Source organism: Anabrus simplex, chromosome 2 (assembly GCF_040414725.1).
Source record: "Anabrus simplex isolate iqAnaSimp1 chromosome 2, ASM4041472v1, whole genome shotgun sequence".
NCBI classification, from domain to species: Eukaryota; Metazoa; Arthropoda; class Insecta; order Orthoptera; family Tettigoniidae; genus Anabrus; species Anabrus simplex.
The window spans coordinates 184,086,482-184,101,417 of NC_090266.1; positions in this window are offsets into that span (position 1 = coordinate 184,086,482).

Sequence of the window (14,936 nt, forward strand, 5' to 3'; positions counted from 1 at the left end):
AATCGAGCTGCTTTTCTTTGGATTTTTTCCAGTTCTTGAATCAGGTAATCCTGGTGAGGGTCCCATACACTGGAACCATACTCTAGTTGGGGTCTTACCAGAGACTTATATGCACTCTCCTTTACATCCTTACTACAACCCCTAAACACCCTCATAACCATGTGCAGAGATCGGTACCCTTTATTTACAATCCCATTTATGTGATTACCCCAGTGAAGATCTTTCCTTATATTAACACCTAGATACTTACAATGATCCCCAAAAGGAACTTTCACCCCATCAATGCAGTAATTAAAACTGAGAGGACTTTTCCTATTTGTAAAACTCACAACCTGACTTTTAGCCTAATCGAGCGACTTGGCTTCGCGGGTCAAGGCGTATAGCTGTTAGCTTGCATTCCTGAGCCAGTAGGTTTGAACCCCGCTGTCAGCAGCCCTGGAAATGGCTTTCGGTGGTTTTCACAACAGGAACATGCTGAGGCTGTACCTTAACTTAGGCCACGGTCATTCCCTTCTCAGTCTTACTCCTGTCCGATTCCATTGTCACCATATGATCTCTCTGAAGCGGCGCGACGTAGCCTAAAACAAATAGCAAAATAAAACTACCTACATTAAGACCATTGCGCTACTCTCGGTCTTTGCACTTTCCTATCCCACGTTTGCCGAAAATCTGTATGATTTAGTGCGACGTTAAACCACTAGCAAAAAATAAAATAAAAAGAGAGGCAATTGTGTCGGTGGCACGAACTACGTTGTAACCAACATTTTTGTCGAAAGTGACGTAAAGGCGGTACAACGTTGTAGTCAGCAACCGGAATATGGTAGTGATATTAGTTTCAACTTCTCTCTACAGATGGCAGCACTTTGTGTGTCGCAGAAAGTCTGTTTTGTTTTTGTTTCTTGCTACTTGTTCAACGTCGCACTAACACATCAAAGGTTTTCGGCGACAGAAGGTTGGGAAAGGGTTAGGATGGGGGGTTGGCTATGGCCTTAATTAAGGTACAACCCCAGCACATGCCTTGTGTGAAAATGGGAAACCACGGAAAACCATCTTCATCTCGCTGTGGATGGGGGCGGTAGAATACATCCACGGTATCCCCTGCCTGTCGTAAGAGGCAACTAAAAGGGCCTCTTAACATAAAAGCGTGGGTTGGAGACCACGGGGCCCTTAGCTGGATCCTGGCGTTTCTCCCACTTACTTGTGCCAGGTCCGCACGTTTATCTATTCGATCCGACCTCCCTTGGTCAACTCTTGTCCTTTTGCGACCCCGGAGGTATCAAATCATTCGAGGCCTAGGGAGTTTTCATATTTACGCCCGTCGTGGCCTTTGTCTTACTTTGATTGATACCTTCATTTTTCGCAGTGTCGGATCTCTTCAATTTTATTTCTCTCTGATTGGTGCTAGTAGAGGTTGGTTGCCTAGCTGTACTTCCTCTTAAAACAATAAACAACACCACAACCATCTTCAGGACTGGTGACGGTGGGATTCGACCCACTATCTCCTTAATGCAAACTAACAACTACAAGACCCTAACCGCGCGGCCGACTCGCTCGGTAAAAGTCAGTTTAGATTAACAACGTTGCAACAGTAGGCAATATGTCTGGATGTCATGTGTTTCAATGCCGTTTTCTCCAGAAGAAAAATAATAATAATATAGGACGACATTATCTCACCGACACTGCACAGTCGAATAACATCTGCCTACCCAAACACGCGAGGTACGAGTATCTAAAAAGCACCGTGTGATACACTAAAATTACCGCACGCCGCCTATAAATCCTACAGGGAAAAATGAAATTGAATTTGGCTTTTGAAGACAAGAATGGGAAGTATTATACAAGACCCGATAAAATCCCGGATGATACTAAACTTGCTACCAAATCGCATACTGAATCATTCGCACAACAGGAGAGCCACTGTACGAAGAACCAAACTGGCGACTGCTTTTTAAGTTCAGATCTAAATATGCGTAAAATGTCTCGCTTTTTCTGTGGAAAGTATCCCACTCTTAATACAATGGAAACTGTATACTGAGACATACCTCGCATCCCACAATGCTGTTCAGATTTATTATCCTCGTTTGGACTGGTCACGCCTCCTATATTAATGTGTAAAGGAAAACGAACTTTAAATGCATTATACTGCAGGAGTGCGTATATACTTCATGGCCATATACATTCCTACAGTACGGTACAACAAGGTTCATTTTCCATTACATTCTGGCATAGGAAAATGAACAAAACGAACATTGTTCTAATCGACTGCATATCAATGTGTGGCTGGGAGGCGTGACCAGTCTTAAGGAAAATAATTAACAGGGAGAGCATTGTGGGATACAGGGTATTGCTTGCGCACCGTCGATATAGGAGTGATGCTTACTCGTACTGTGACAAAGTTCAGCTTCAGCTTCTTGCAGCGTCATCGGAAGAAGAAATGAAACAGAAAACTATGTTCACCATGCTAAACCTGATTTGCCTTATGGAATCTTGGCAAAGATACTGCGACAAGCAAGACAACAAAATACACCGTGACACTCTCTGTTGGTCTCTTGCTCTCAGCTACACCATCAGCGTGAGTACTCGTCCTTTAACCTGACCATCAACACAAAGGGAAGCTTTTATGTTTTTCTGGCACAGGACCAGATGAAATATCTTTATGTATTCTTAAATATTCACTCAACCTACACCAAAAAATGAGTACCAGGTTAATTCCTGGGGGCAAAGGCGACCGGGCGTAGAGCTAACCACTCTACCCCACCAAGTGCCAAGGTTACGGATGGTGGAAGCCTTTACCTTCCACCCCTAACCCCCCCCCCCCCGGGTCTTCATGGCCTGTAAGATTGCTTTCCTTTTTTTAATTCTTAAATATTTCATCACTAACGCCTGGTAAAATCCGTCACCGTCTACACTATGCTATTGTTCGTAAATACTTGACCACTGCCCTGCGACTAGGCTTTGCCTTGATAAAAAGAAAGGTATGTTTATGTTTATGAACCTTATGACTTAATCTTCATCATCATCTACTAAAAGCAATCCCTTGTCACTGTAGCCACATCTGATGATCTTCTGCTGGCCTCTTCATGTTGCTGTATGAACTACATGCCAGTTCACGGACGGAGTTCTCGATGTATGGCATCCTTGGTCGTCCCCTGGGCCTCCTTCCCAGTACTTTACCTTCAGTGATGGTTTGGATAAGAGAGTCATGTCTCAGTACGTGTCAAAGAAACTTAGTTTTCCACCTCTTTATCGTATTTAATAAACTGGATCCTAGATGCAGCAAATACTAAAAGTAGTGCTGGTAATTTTCTTCTCTATAAAATGACAAGGGAATATATCAATGACGTGAGTGAATTAGGAAAAAAAGTTTAAACAGCGAGTCATTGAAAATAACCGAGTATGCTACAAATCTCACTTGATGATCCATGTACACTTAGGGCTACACAAGGCCATAACGTTTACAGCCTTTGAGATGTCACAATAAGGCAAAGAAGTAGCGAGGAACTGGAAACGTATAATAACTCTCACCAGTAGGCATTGTGAATTTACTAAGTCTGTACAGTAGCCCATGCCTGTGAAGGCAGCTAAGAAACAGGATTTGCTTTATAGGCCCTATTTGTCATTACATTCCACCTCAAAGCAGAGTTCTTACCATGGACGGGTGACTATAAGCTTTATGCAATAGGCTAGGGTTGAAATTCTAAAAATGAAGCATATCTACATTTTCAATTAGGAAAACACGCCGTAGCCTTAATTAAGGCATAGCACCAGTATCTGTATGTTATGAAAATGAGAAACCATGGAAAATAACCTTCAGGGCTGCCAATGGCGGGACTCGAACCCACGATCTCTCGAATACAAGCTCACAACTACGTGAAATGAACGGTACAAACCTACTCACTCGATATTATTATTATTATTATTATTATTATTATTATTATTATTATTATTATTATTATTATTATTATTATTATTATTGTACCAGAGGTACGCCTTCTATAAGGCCATCTAGGTAATCTGCCTTGAACTGATGTTATGCAAGATACTTGGATTTTCAACCGCCAGATGTCTCTATGATCGGTTTAATTGCTCCCCCTAGCGGGTCGAACTCTAATTAATGTATTAAGAAATATGTATTTCCACAGTTGCCTAACCTTAGTTTTTGCAGATTGTTTTGTCCATGTATCAAAGTTGTCAACACTCCCGCTGTTTCCTTCTTCAATAGCTATCAACCAGTCAGAAATGTTGTGAATATTTTCTCTAGCCAATTAAAATTGGGGGTGTGTGCTGAAATCCAGCCTATCTGTAAATAGTTCTGGAAACTTCCTCACGAGATACAACAAGAGCTGAGCGCTTTAAGGCCGTATTGCCATCGTCATCGCTCCAGTTTATTGTGTACGACGTGTACACAGGACGGCGTTCGGAAGGCCCAGCAAGCAAGGTAATGGCAGAAATTCATAATATGCGACAGCTCCAGGCTGATAGCTTGAGGAGAAGTTTTCAAACTTCCTTTATTCATGTAATGGTCTAATTTCATGGTTTTAATGTAGATTTTCGGCAAGTCTCAGCAAGACTCTGTTCAAACCCCTGCCGGTAAACATGTAAACTAAGGAAACAAAGAGTGATTACCCTCTGTTGATTCACATTCAACTTGGTATGGGGTGACTAAAATTTTCTGAACCTCTAATTTTAACATTTCTTGTTTAGTCACCCCTCTGTAGAACAGGCTTAGCCTCTGTAACTTCGGGCCACAAGCCCACTTAGGGTTTTAAGAGTTTTCTAGAAGGAGTGCAGGTTTTTTGCTTCCTTGCATTTTGTTTTTGGCCGATCATTATCTACCCTTCCTTTTTCATATTAAGGCCATTCAGTATGGGCACTCATTGCCCCTGTTTGTGTTTCTGGAACAGAAAGTGAAAAACTGTTGAGCAGAAGACAAGCCCAAAATAGGGCTAAATGATCGTAAATACCCTATTTGAAGATTGTGCGCTGTAAGAAATTTATGCCTCTGAGAGGCTGGACTTTTGGAGCTCAGACTCCTAGGCTATGTAAATTAGTGGAGCAAACATGCTCTTATAAAATTGTTCAGAGCTATAATGCTCATCACCTTGTATGTTATCATGTTGATAATTCTCTCAAGTTTTGTACCTGGTATTTTGGACTTAAAGTCATTCTTTTTGCAGCTGACAAACACATTATGAGTTATTGTTCATTCCGATCATATATTTATTAAATTTTAACTTTTAAAAAATGGAACAAATAAAATTTAGAATTTCGTTGTGTTACCGAATGTTCTAGTTAATTCCTCGTCCGCCCATTCACCACTGGCAGCTTCTTACAACTCCGTGATCTACGATATTCCCATAACAATTTTTTTTACGTCGCACCGACACAGACAGGTCTTACAGCGACGTTTGGATAGTAAAGGGCTAAGACTGAAAAAGAAGTGACCATGGCCTTAATTAAGGTACAGTTTCTGAAAATGAGAAACTGCGAAAAGCTGCCGACATTAGGGTTCGAACTCACGATCTCCCGAATGCAAGCTGACAGTGGGAAATGTTTCTGTGTGAAGATCGTAAGGGAAGCAATGAGACGAGTCCAGTTAATCAGACGGAATTAGTAGACAAATGTGTATCATTCCTCGCCCCTTCCTCGGCAGAGTTGGGGGCAACAGGCGGTGGGCCAGAGGCTGACAGAAGGTGCTGAAAGGTCACATGTTATGGTTGGCACGTGTATAGTTCGTGCAACCTTCTGTCCGCACCTCTGCCAGAATGGTCGACCTATGAACTCCAGAAATAGACCTCCAAGTTCCTAACTTCCTCCCCATTGAAGTCCGGCTGTCTACTGTAGCATCGGTTCCTTGCAGTATTGAGTTCCAGCATTTCTAACATCTAGAATACCCTCTTCTGGTCAAATAAACCAGAACATTCGTGTTTCTACTCTCATCGTGGCCTTATCTCTTCTTTATCTTTTTCTCCTTATTATTATTATAATTATTATTAAATTTGTAGTTTTTTGCTAGTGGTTTAATGTCAGACTAATGCATTGAAAGGTTTTCGGTGACTCAAGTATGGGAAAGGGCTAGGATTGGGAAGTAGTAGCTGTAGCTTTAATTAAAGCACAGCACCAGTATTTGCCTGTTATGAAAATGAGAAACCATGGAAAATAACCTCAGGGCTGCCAATGGTAGGATACGAACCCACCATCTCCCGAATACAAGCTCACAACTACATGAAAAGAACGGTACAAAGCAACTCACTCGGTATTATTATTATTATTATTATTATTATTATTATTATTATTATTATTATTATTATTCGGTTCCTTGGCTCTATAGTCTGCGTAGGAGCATTCGATTGCGAAGGGCCAGGGTTTGATTCTCGGCCGGCTGAAGGTTTTAACCGCATATAGTAAATTTGTCTGGCTAGGGGAGTGGGTGTCTGTGCTCAGCGTAATATTGTTCGCGAACCTTTTCTTGAGCCCTAGTTCCCATTCAACACTATAGAGCTCAGGGCTCAAGAAAAAGGTTCGCGTACTATACTCGCCTCTCCATTAATACACAACACAGCGCACCACATTACCAACCATCCTAGAAGCACGCAATAATGAGTACATCCCTGCAAATAGGGTTGACGTCAGGAAAAGCAGACTGTAAAATAGAGCTGAATCTACATAGAGAGGTTAGTTCAAGTAACTGGGAAAAGTCAGGATATAATAATTATTATTATTATTATTATTATTATTATTATTATTATTATTATTTCTTTCTTTCTTTCTTTCTTAATCTGTTTACCCACCAGGGTCGGATTTTTCCTAGCACTCAGCAAGGGATCCCACCTCTACCGCTTCAAGGGCAGTGTCCTGGAGCTTCAGACTCTGAGTCGGGGGATACAATTGGGGAGGATTACCAGTACCTCGCCCAGAAGGCCTCACCTGCTATGCTGAAGAGGGGCCTTGCAGCGGGATGGGAAGATTGGAAGGGATAGACAAGGAAGAGGGAAGGAAGCGGCCGTGGCCTTAAGTTAGGTACCATCCCGGCATTTGCCTAGAGGAGAAGTGGGAAACCACGAAAAACCACTTCCAGGATGGCTGAGGAGGGAATCGAACCCCCCTCTACTCAGTTGACATCCCGACGCTGAACGGGCCCCTTCCAGCCCTCGTACCACTTTTCAAATTTCGTGGCAGAGCCGGGAATCGAACCCGGGCCTCCGGGGGTGGCAGCTAATCACACTATCCACTACATCACAGAGGCGGACAATTTCAGATCAAGAATTTAAATCTCACTTCTACTGGGTCAAGGCAAAAGTAAAAAAAAGCAGTCATCTCCGTACAGGTCATGAAGGCCCTTGGAGGGGTGGAACGTAAAAGCTTCCACTATCCGTAATCTCGGCACTTGATGGGGTAGAGTGGTTAGCTCTACGCCTGGCCGCCTTTGCCCCCAGGAATTAACCAGGTACTCATTTTTGTGTAGGCTGAGTGAACCTGAGCTCCATGTGCACCTAAGGAAATGGAAGTCTCGTTTCTTAAATTTTACGACTTCCTGACGGGGATTCGAAACCACGTCCTTCCAGGCGAACCGAGCACACCTTTAGCGCCACGGCCAGGCAGCCCCTACTGGGTCAACGAGCGATAGTAATTTAAATAGAATTCTGCATATGTATGCATGTTCATCGGAGACGTGATGGCAAGAGAATGAGACGACAGTTCGATTGCAGTATTGTGAGAGACAGGGTAGACATCACGTGACATGAGCCGATCATCGTACTGTAATTGTGTAACCTAAGTACCCCGCAGTCCGCCTCTGTGGTGTAGTGGTTAGTGTGATTAGCTACCACCCCCGGAGGCCCGGGTGTTCGATACCGGGTTCGATTCCCGGCTCTGCCACGAAATTTGAATAGTGGTACGAGGGTTGGAACAGGGTTCACTCAGCCTCGAGGGGTCAAATGAGTAGAGGGGTTCGATTTCCACCTCAGCCAGCCTCAAAGTGGTTTTCCGTGGTTTCTCACTTCATCTATATATATAAAGTAGCTTGTCCTGACTGACTGACTGACTGACTGACTGATTCATCATCGCCGAGCCAAAACTACTGGACATAAAGAAATGAAATTTTGGGGATATATTCATATTAAGATGTAGGTGCTCGCTAAGAGAGGATTTTTGAATATTCCGTCGCTAAGGGGGTGAAAAGGTGGGTGAAATTTTAAAATGAGTGTGTTCATATCTCAAAACTTTAAAAGTTTACAGATGTGAAAATTGGTATTTAGAATCTTCTTTAAAAATAAGGAAACACGTATTTTTTTGTTTTCAGACTATTCCAATAGGAGGGGTGAAAAAGGGTGAAAAAGGGGTTGAATGCCTAATCAGGATACGGGTACTTATTTCTCAGAAACTGAAGATATTACAGACCTCAAAATTGGAACTTTTGATCGCTTTCAAAAATAAAGAAACACGTATTTTTTTGTTTTTGGAAAATCCATTAATGCGAGGGTGAAAAGGGGGGTGAATTTTTAAAATGAGTGCATCTATATCTCAAAAGTTTTAAAGTTTAGAGATGTAAAAATTGGTATTTAGAATCTTCATTAAAAATAAAGGAGCGCGTATTTTTTTGTTTTCGGAAAATCCCAATAGGAGGGGTGAAAAGGGGTGAAAAAGGGGTTGAATGCCTTTAAAGAGAATACTTATATCTTAGAAACTGAAGATATTACAGACCTGAAAATTGGTGTTTGGGATCTCCTTTAAAAATAAAGAAACGCGTATTTTTTTGTTTTTAGAAAATTCAATTAATGTTGGGGGTAAAAGGGGGGTAATTTTTTAATATGAGTGTATCTATACCTCAAAACTTTTAAAGTTTATAGATGTAAAAATTGGTATTTAGAATGTCCTTTAAAAATAAACAAACGTATTTTTTTGTTTTCGGAAAATCCTAATACGAAGGGTGGAAAAGGGTGAAAAAGGTTGAATACCTCTAATGTGGCTACTTATATTCCAGAACCTGAAGATATTACAGACCTGAAAATTGGTATTTGGGATCTACTTTAAGAATAAAGAAACAGGTTTTTTTTTCGTTTAAGGAAAATCCAAATAATGGGGGGTGAAAAGGGGGGTGATTTTTTAATATGAGTGTATCTACACCTCAAAACTTTTAAAGTTTATAGATATAAAAATTGGTATTTAGAATGTCCTTTAAAAATAAAGAAACACGTATTTTTTATTTTCGGAAAATCCTAATACGAAGGGTGGAAAAGGGTGAAAAAAGGTTGAATGCCTCTAATGTGGCTACTGATATTCCAGAACCTGAAGATATTACAGACCTGAAAATTGGTATTTGGGATCTACTTTAAAAATAAAGAAACAGGTATTTTTTCGTTTTGGGAAAATCCAAATAATGGGGGGTGAAAAGGGGGATAAAATTTTTAAAATGAGTGTACCTATATCTCAAAACTTTTAAAGTTTATATATGTAAAATATGGCATTTAGAATCTCCTTAAGAAATAAAGAAACACGAACGTTTTGTTTTCGGAAATTCCTAAAAGGAAGGGTGGAAAAGGCTGAAAAAGGTGTTGAACGCCTTTAATGAGGCTACTTATATTTCAGAACCTGAAGATATTACAGACCTGAAAATTGGTATTTGGGATCTACTTTAAAAACAAAGAAACAGGTACTTTTAGTTTTTGGAAAATCCAAATAATGAGGGGTGAAAAGGGGGGGGTGAATTTTTAAAATGAGTGTGTCTGCATCTTAAAACTTTAAACGTTTACAGATGTAAAAATTGGTGTTTGGAATCTCCCTTAAAAAACAAAGGAACACGTATGTCTTTGTTTTCTCTAAATCCCAATAGGAGGGGTGTAAAAGGGTGAATAATGGGTTGAATGCCTTTAATGAGGATACATATATCTCAGAAACTGAAGATATTACAGAATTGAAAATCTGTAAATGGGATCTCCTTTAAGAATAAAGAATCGCGTATATTTTTGCTTTTGGAAAATTCAATTAATGGCGGTTAAACAGGAGTGACAAATTGGGGTGAATTTTTTTGAAAGACGATATCTACAGAATATCTGAGAAGCGTAAAATGTTACAGACGTAAAAAGAGGGTATTTGGAATTTCCTGTAAGTGTAAAGAAAAATAGGTGATTTGTTTTTGGAAACTCCACTTAAGGGGAACTAAAACGGGGTGAAATTTTAAAATGAGAATTTCTACAGTATATCTCGAAAAACTTAACATGTTACAGAAGTGAAAAATGGTAATTTTCTAATTCTATTAAAAATAAAGAAACGTGTATTTTTAGTTTTCGGAAATACCAATTGGGTTGAATTATTTTAATTAGGCTACTGATATTTCAAAAAATGAAGATGTTATACACGTGAAATTTATTATTTGGACTCTGCTTTAAAAGTAAACAAACACGTATTCTCGGAAAATCCAATGAAGGGGGTTTGGGGGGGTTGAAGGATTGATAAAATTAATTGACTTAATTGTATGAGAATACATACATCTAATAAAAACTGAAGTTATTACAGACGTGAAAATTGGTATTTTGATCTTTTAAAACAAAGAAAAGCGCGTTTTTTGGGGGGGAAACAATCTTGGGGGCGGGAGTGAAAAGGAGTTGAATTCCTTTCATGAGGACACATAAATCAAAAACTGAAGAGGTTAGAGTGGTGATAATTGGTATTTAGAAGATCCTTTACTATCAAAGGAACAAGTATATTTTGCCTTAATATCACTTTGTGAGGGGGGGGTGGGGAGTGTGGAAGGAAGTTAAAAAAAAGTGATTATTTCTAAGGGGATACTTATATCTCAAAACTGAAGGTCATAGACGTGAACATTGGTGTTTGAAATCTCCTTTAAACATAAAGGAACACGCCTTCTTTTAATTTTTTGGGGGGGAGGGGGTAAATAAACATAACGGCGGTGGGGTGTAAAAGAAGGTGAGACCAATTGATTTTACTGTTCATAATGTACTTATAAGAAGCCTCCGTCGCTCAGGCGGCAGCGCGCCGGCCTCTCACAGCTGGGTTCCGTGTTTCAAATCCCAGTCACTCCATGTGACATTTGAGGTGGACAAAACGGAGGCGGGACAGGTTTTTCTTCGGATACTCCGGCTTTTCCTGTCATCATTCATTCCAGCAACACTGTACAATATTTCATTTTATTTGTGACTCATCGATCATTGCCCCGGAGGGGAGCTTCGGCAGCCGGCACAATTCCTATCGTCGCCGCTAGATGGGGCTTTATTCATTCCATCCCTGACCCTGTCGAATGACAGGAAACAGGCTGTAGACTTTCGATGTACTTATTCTGATCATAAACCGATCATTTTTAATCTTTCCTGGGTTCTTTTTCAACAGCCATCTTTTCCTTCGGAGAACGTTCTTAGATTACAGTAGATTCTCCTGGCATATAAAAAAATATTTAAACACATTTGAAATAAACGGTAGGAATGATATTGACCGTCAAATTGTTCACCTCTATAATAAGGTCAATAATACACGGAAGTATGTCATTCGTATCGCCAGAAATCCCGCACACTTGCCTACGCGCGACAATGGTGCTGGTCACATTGTCAACAATGACAATGGTAGCAAATGTAATTTACCGCCAAGTAGCGGTCTTGCATATTGCTGTGGGCTACAGAACATATAATAATAATAATAATAATAATAATAATAATAATAATAATAATAATAATAATAATAATAATAATAATAATAATAATGTTCTGGACCGTCGTCAAATGTACTGGAAACGGGTCCTGGACGGCTAATGACTAAGAATGCAGTCCGGCCGCGGGTTCAGTACCGCCAAGGCGCCCAAGACGACACCACGACATATCCCCTGAAGGATTTGATCCATATTAAAAAATGCTTATAGGAAAAGATGGCAAAGATTTAGGGACCCAACTGCCCGGGTGGAATACCTGGACCTAGCCCGCGAAGTACGAAATCGATTGCTGGAAAGAAAGATTGAAAAATGAGAGGAAACTTGCTGTAATCTATTAGAAAACGAGTCAGATCGCGAATTTTGGCTTATTCTCGCAGAAAACGAGTCAGATCGCAAATTTCGGCGGATTATATATCTAAAACAATAAGCATTCAATTATAAATTTCAGTATAATACCGTAGCGAAGCACGGGTATCTTGCTAGTCTATATATATAAAGTAGCTTGTCCTGACTGACTGACTGACTGACTGACTGATTCATCATCGCCGAGCCAAAACTACTGGACATAAAGAAATGAAATTTTGGGGATATATTCATATTAAGATGTAGGTGCTCGCTAAGAGAGGATTTTTGAATATTCCGTCGCTAAGGGGGTGAAAAGGTGGGTGAAATTTTAAAATGAGTGTGTTCATATCTCAAAACTTTAAAAGTTTACAGATGTGAAAATTGGTATTTAGAATCTTCTTTAAAAATAAGGAAACACGTATTTTTTTGTTTTCAGACTATTCCAATAGGAGGGGTGAAAAAGGGTGAAAAAGGGGTTGAATGCCTAATCAGGATACGGGTACTTATTTCTCAGAAACTGAAGATATTACAGACCTCAAAATTGGAACTTTTGATCGCTTTCAAAAATAAAGAAACACGTATTTTTTTGTTTTTGGAAAATCCATTAATGCGAGGGTGAAAAGGGGGGTGAATTTTTAAAATGAGTGCATCTATATCTCAAAAGTTTTAAAGTTTAGAGATGTAAAAATTGGTATTTAGAATCTTCATTAAAAATAAAGGAGCGCGTATTTTTTTGTTTTCGGAAAATCCCAATAGGAGGGGTGAAAAGGGGTGAAAAAGGGGTTGAATGCCTTTAAAGAGAATACTTATATCTTAGAAACTGAAGATATTACAGACCTGAAAATTGGTGTTTGGGATCTCCTTTAAAAATAAAGAAACGCGTATTTTTTTGTTTTTAGAAAATTCAATTAATGTTGGGGGTAAAAGGGGGGTAATTTTTTAATATGAGTGTATCTATACCTCAAAACTTTTAAAGTTTATAGATGTAAAAATTGGTATTTAGAATGTCCTTTAAAAATAAACAAACGTATTTTTTTGTTTTCGGAAAATCCTAATACGAAGGGTGGAAAAGGGTGAAAAAGGTTGAATACCTCTAATGTGGCTACTTATATTCCAGAACCTGAAGATATTACAGACCTGAAAATTGGTATTTGGGATCTACTTTAAGAATAAAGAAACAGGTTTTTTTTTCGTTTAAGGAAAATCCAAATAATGGGGGGTGAAAAGGGGGGTGATTTTTTAATATGAGTGTATCTACACCTCAAAACTTTTAAAGTTTATAGATATAAAAATTGGTATTTAGAATGTCCTTTAAAAATAAAGAAACACGTATTTTTTATTTTCGGAAAATCCTAATACGAAGGGTGGAAAAGGGTGAAAAAAGGTTGAATGCCTCTAATGTGGCTACTGATATTCCAGAACCTGAAGATATTACAGACCTGAAAATTGGTATTTGGGATCTACTTTAAAAATAAAGAAACAGGTATTTTTTCGTTTTGGGAAAATCCAAATAATGGGGGGTGAAAAGGGGGATAAAATTTTTAAAATGAGTGTACCTATATCTCAAAACTTTTAAAGTTTATATATGTAAAATATGGCATTTAGAATCTCCTTAAGAAATAAAGAAACACGAACGTTTTGTTTTCGGAAATTCCTAAAAGGAAGGGTGGAAAAGGCTGAAAAAGGTGTTGAACGCCTTTAATGAGGCTACTTATATTTCAGAACCTGAAGATATTACAGACCTGAAAATTGGTATTTGGGATCTACTTTAAAAACAAAGAAACAGGTACTTTTAGTTTTTGGAAAATCCAAATAATGAGGGGTGAAAAGGGGGGGGTGAATTTTTAAAATGAGTGTGTCTGCATCTTAAAACTTTAAACGTTTACAGATGTAAAAATTGGTGTTTGGAATCTCCCTTAAAAAACAAAGGAACACGTATGTCTTTGTTTTCTCTAAATCCCAATAGGAGGGGTGTAAAAGGGTGAATAATGGGTTGAATGCCTTTAATGAGGATACATATATCTCAGAAACTGAAGATATTACAGAATTGAAAATCTGTAAATGGGATCTCCTTTAAGAATAAAGAATCACGTATATTTTTGCTTTTGGAAAATTCAATTAATGGCGGTTAAACAGGAGTGACAAATTGGGGTGAATTTTTTTGAAAGACGATATCTACAGAATATCTGAGAAGCGTAAAATGTTACAGACGTAAAAAGAGGGTATTTGGAATTTCCTGTAAGTGTAAAGAAAAATAGGTGATTTGTTTTTGGAAACTCCACTTAAGGGGAACTAAAACGGGGTGAAATTTTAAAATGAGAATTTCTACAGTATATCTCGAAAAACTTAACATGTTACAGAAGTGAAAAATGGTAATTTTCTAATTCTATTAAAAATAAAGAAACGTGTATTTTTAGTTTTCGGAAATACCAATTGGGTTGAATTATTTTAATTAGGCTACTGATATTTCAAAAAATGAAGATGTTATACACGTGAAATTTATTATTTGGACTCTGCTTTAAAAGTAAACAAACACGTATTCTCGGAAAATCCAATGAAGGGGGTTTGGGGGGTTGAAGGATTGATAAAATTAATTGACTTAATTGTATGAGAATACATACATCTAATAAAAACTGAAGTTATTACAGACGTGAAAATTGGTATTTTGATCTTTTAAAACAAAGAAAAGCGCGTTTTTTGGGGGGGAAACAATCTTGGGGGCGGGAGTGAAAAGGAGTTGAATTCCTTTCATGAGGACACATAAATCAAAAACTGAAGAGGTTAGAGTGGTGATAATTGGTATTTAGAAGATCCTTTACTATCAAAGGAACAAGTATATTTTGCCTTAATATCACTTTGTGAGGGGGGGGTGGGGAGTGTGAAAGGAAGTTAAAAAAAGTGATTATTTCTAAGGGGATACTTATATCTCAAA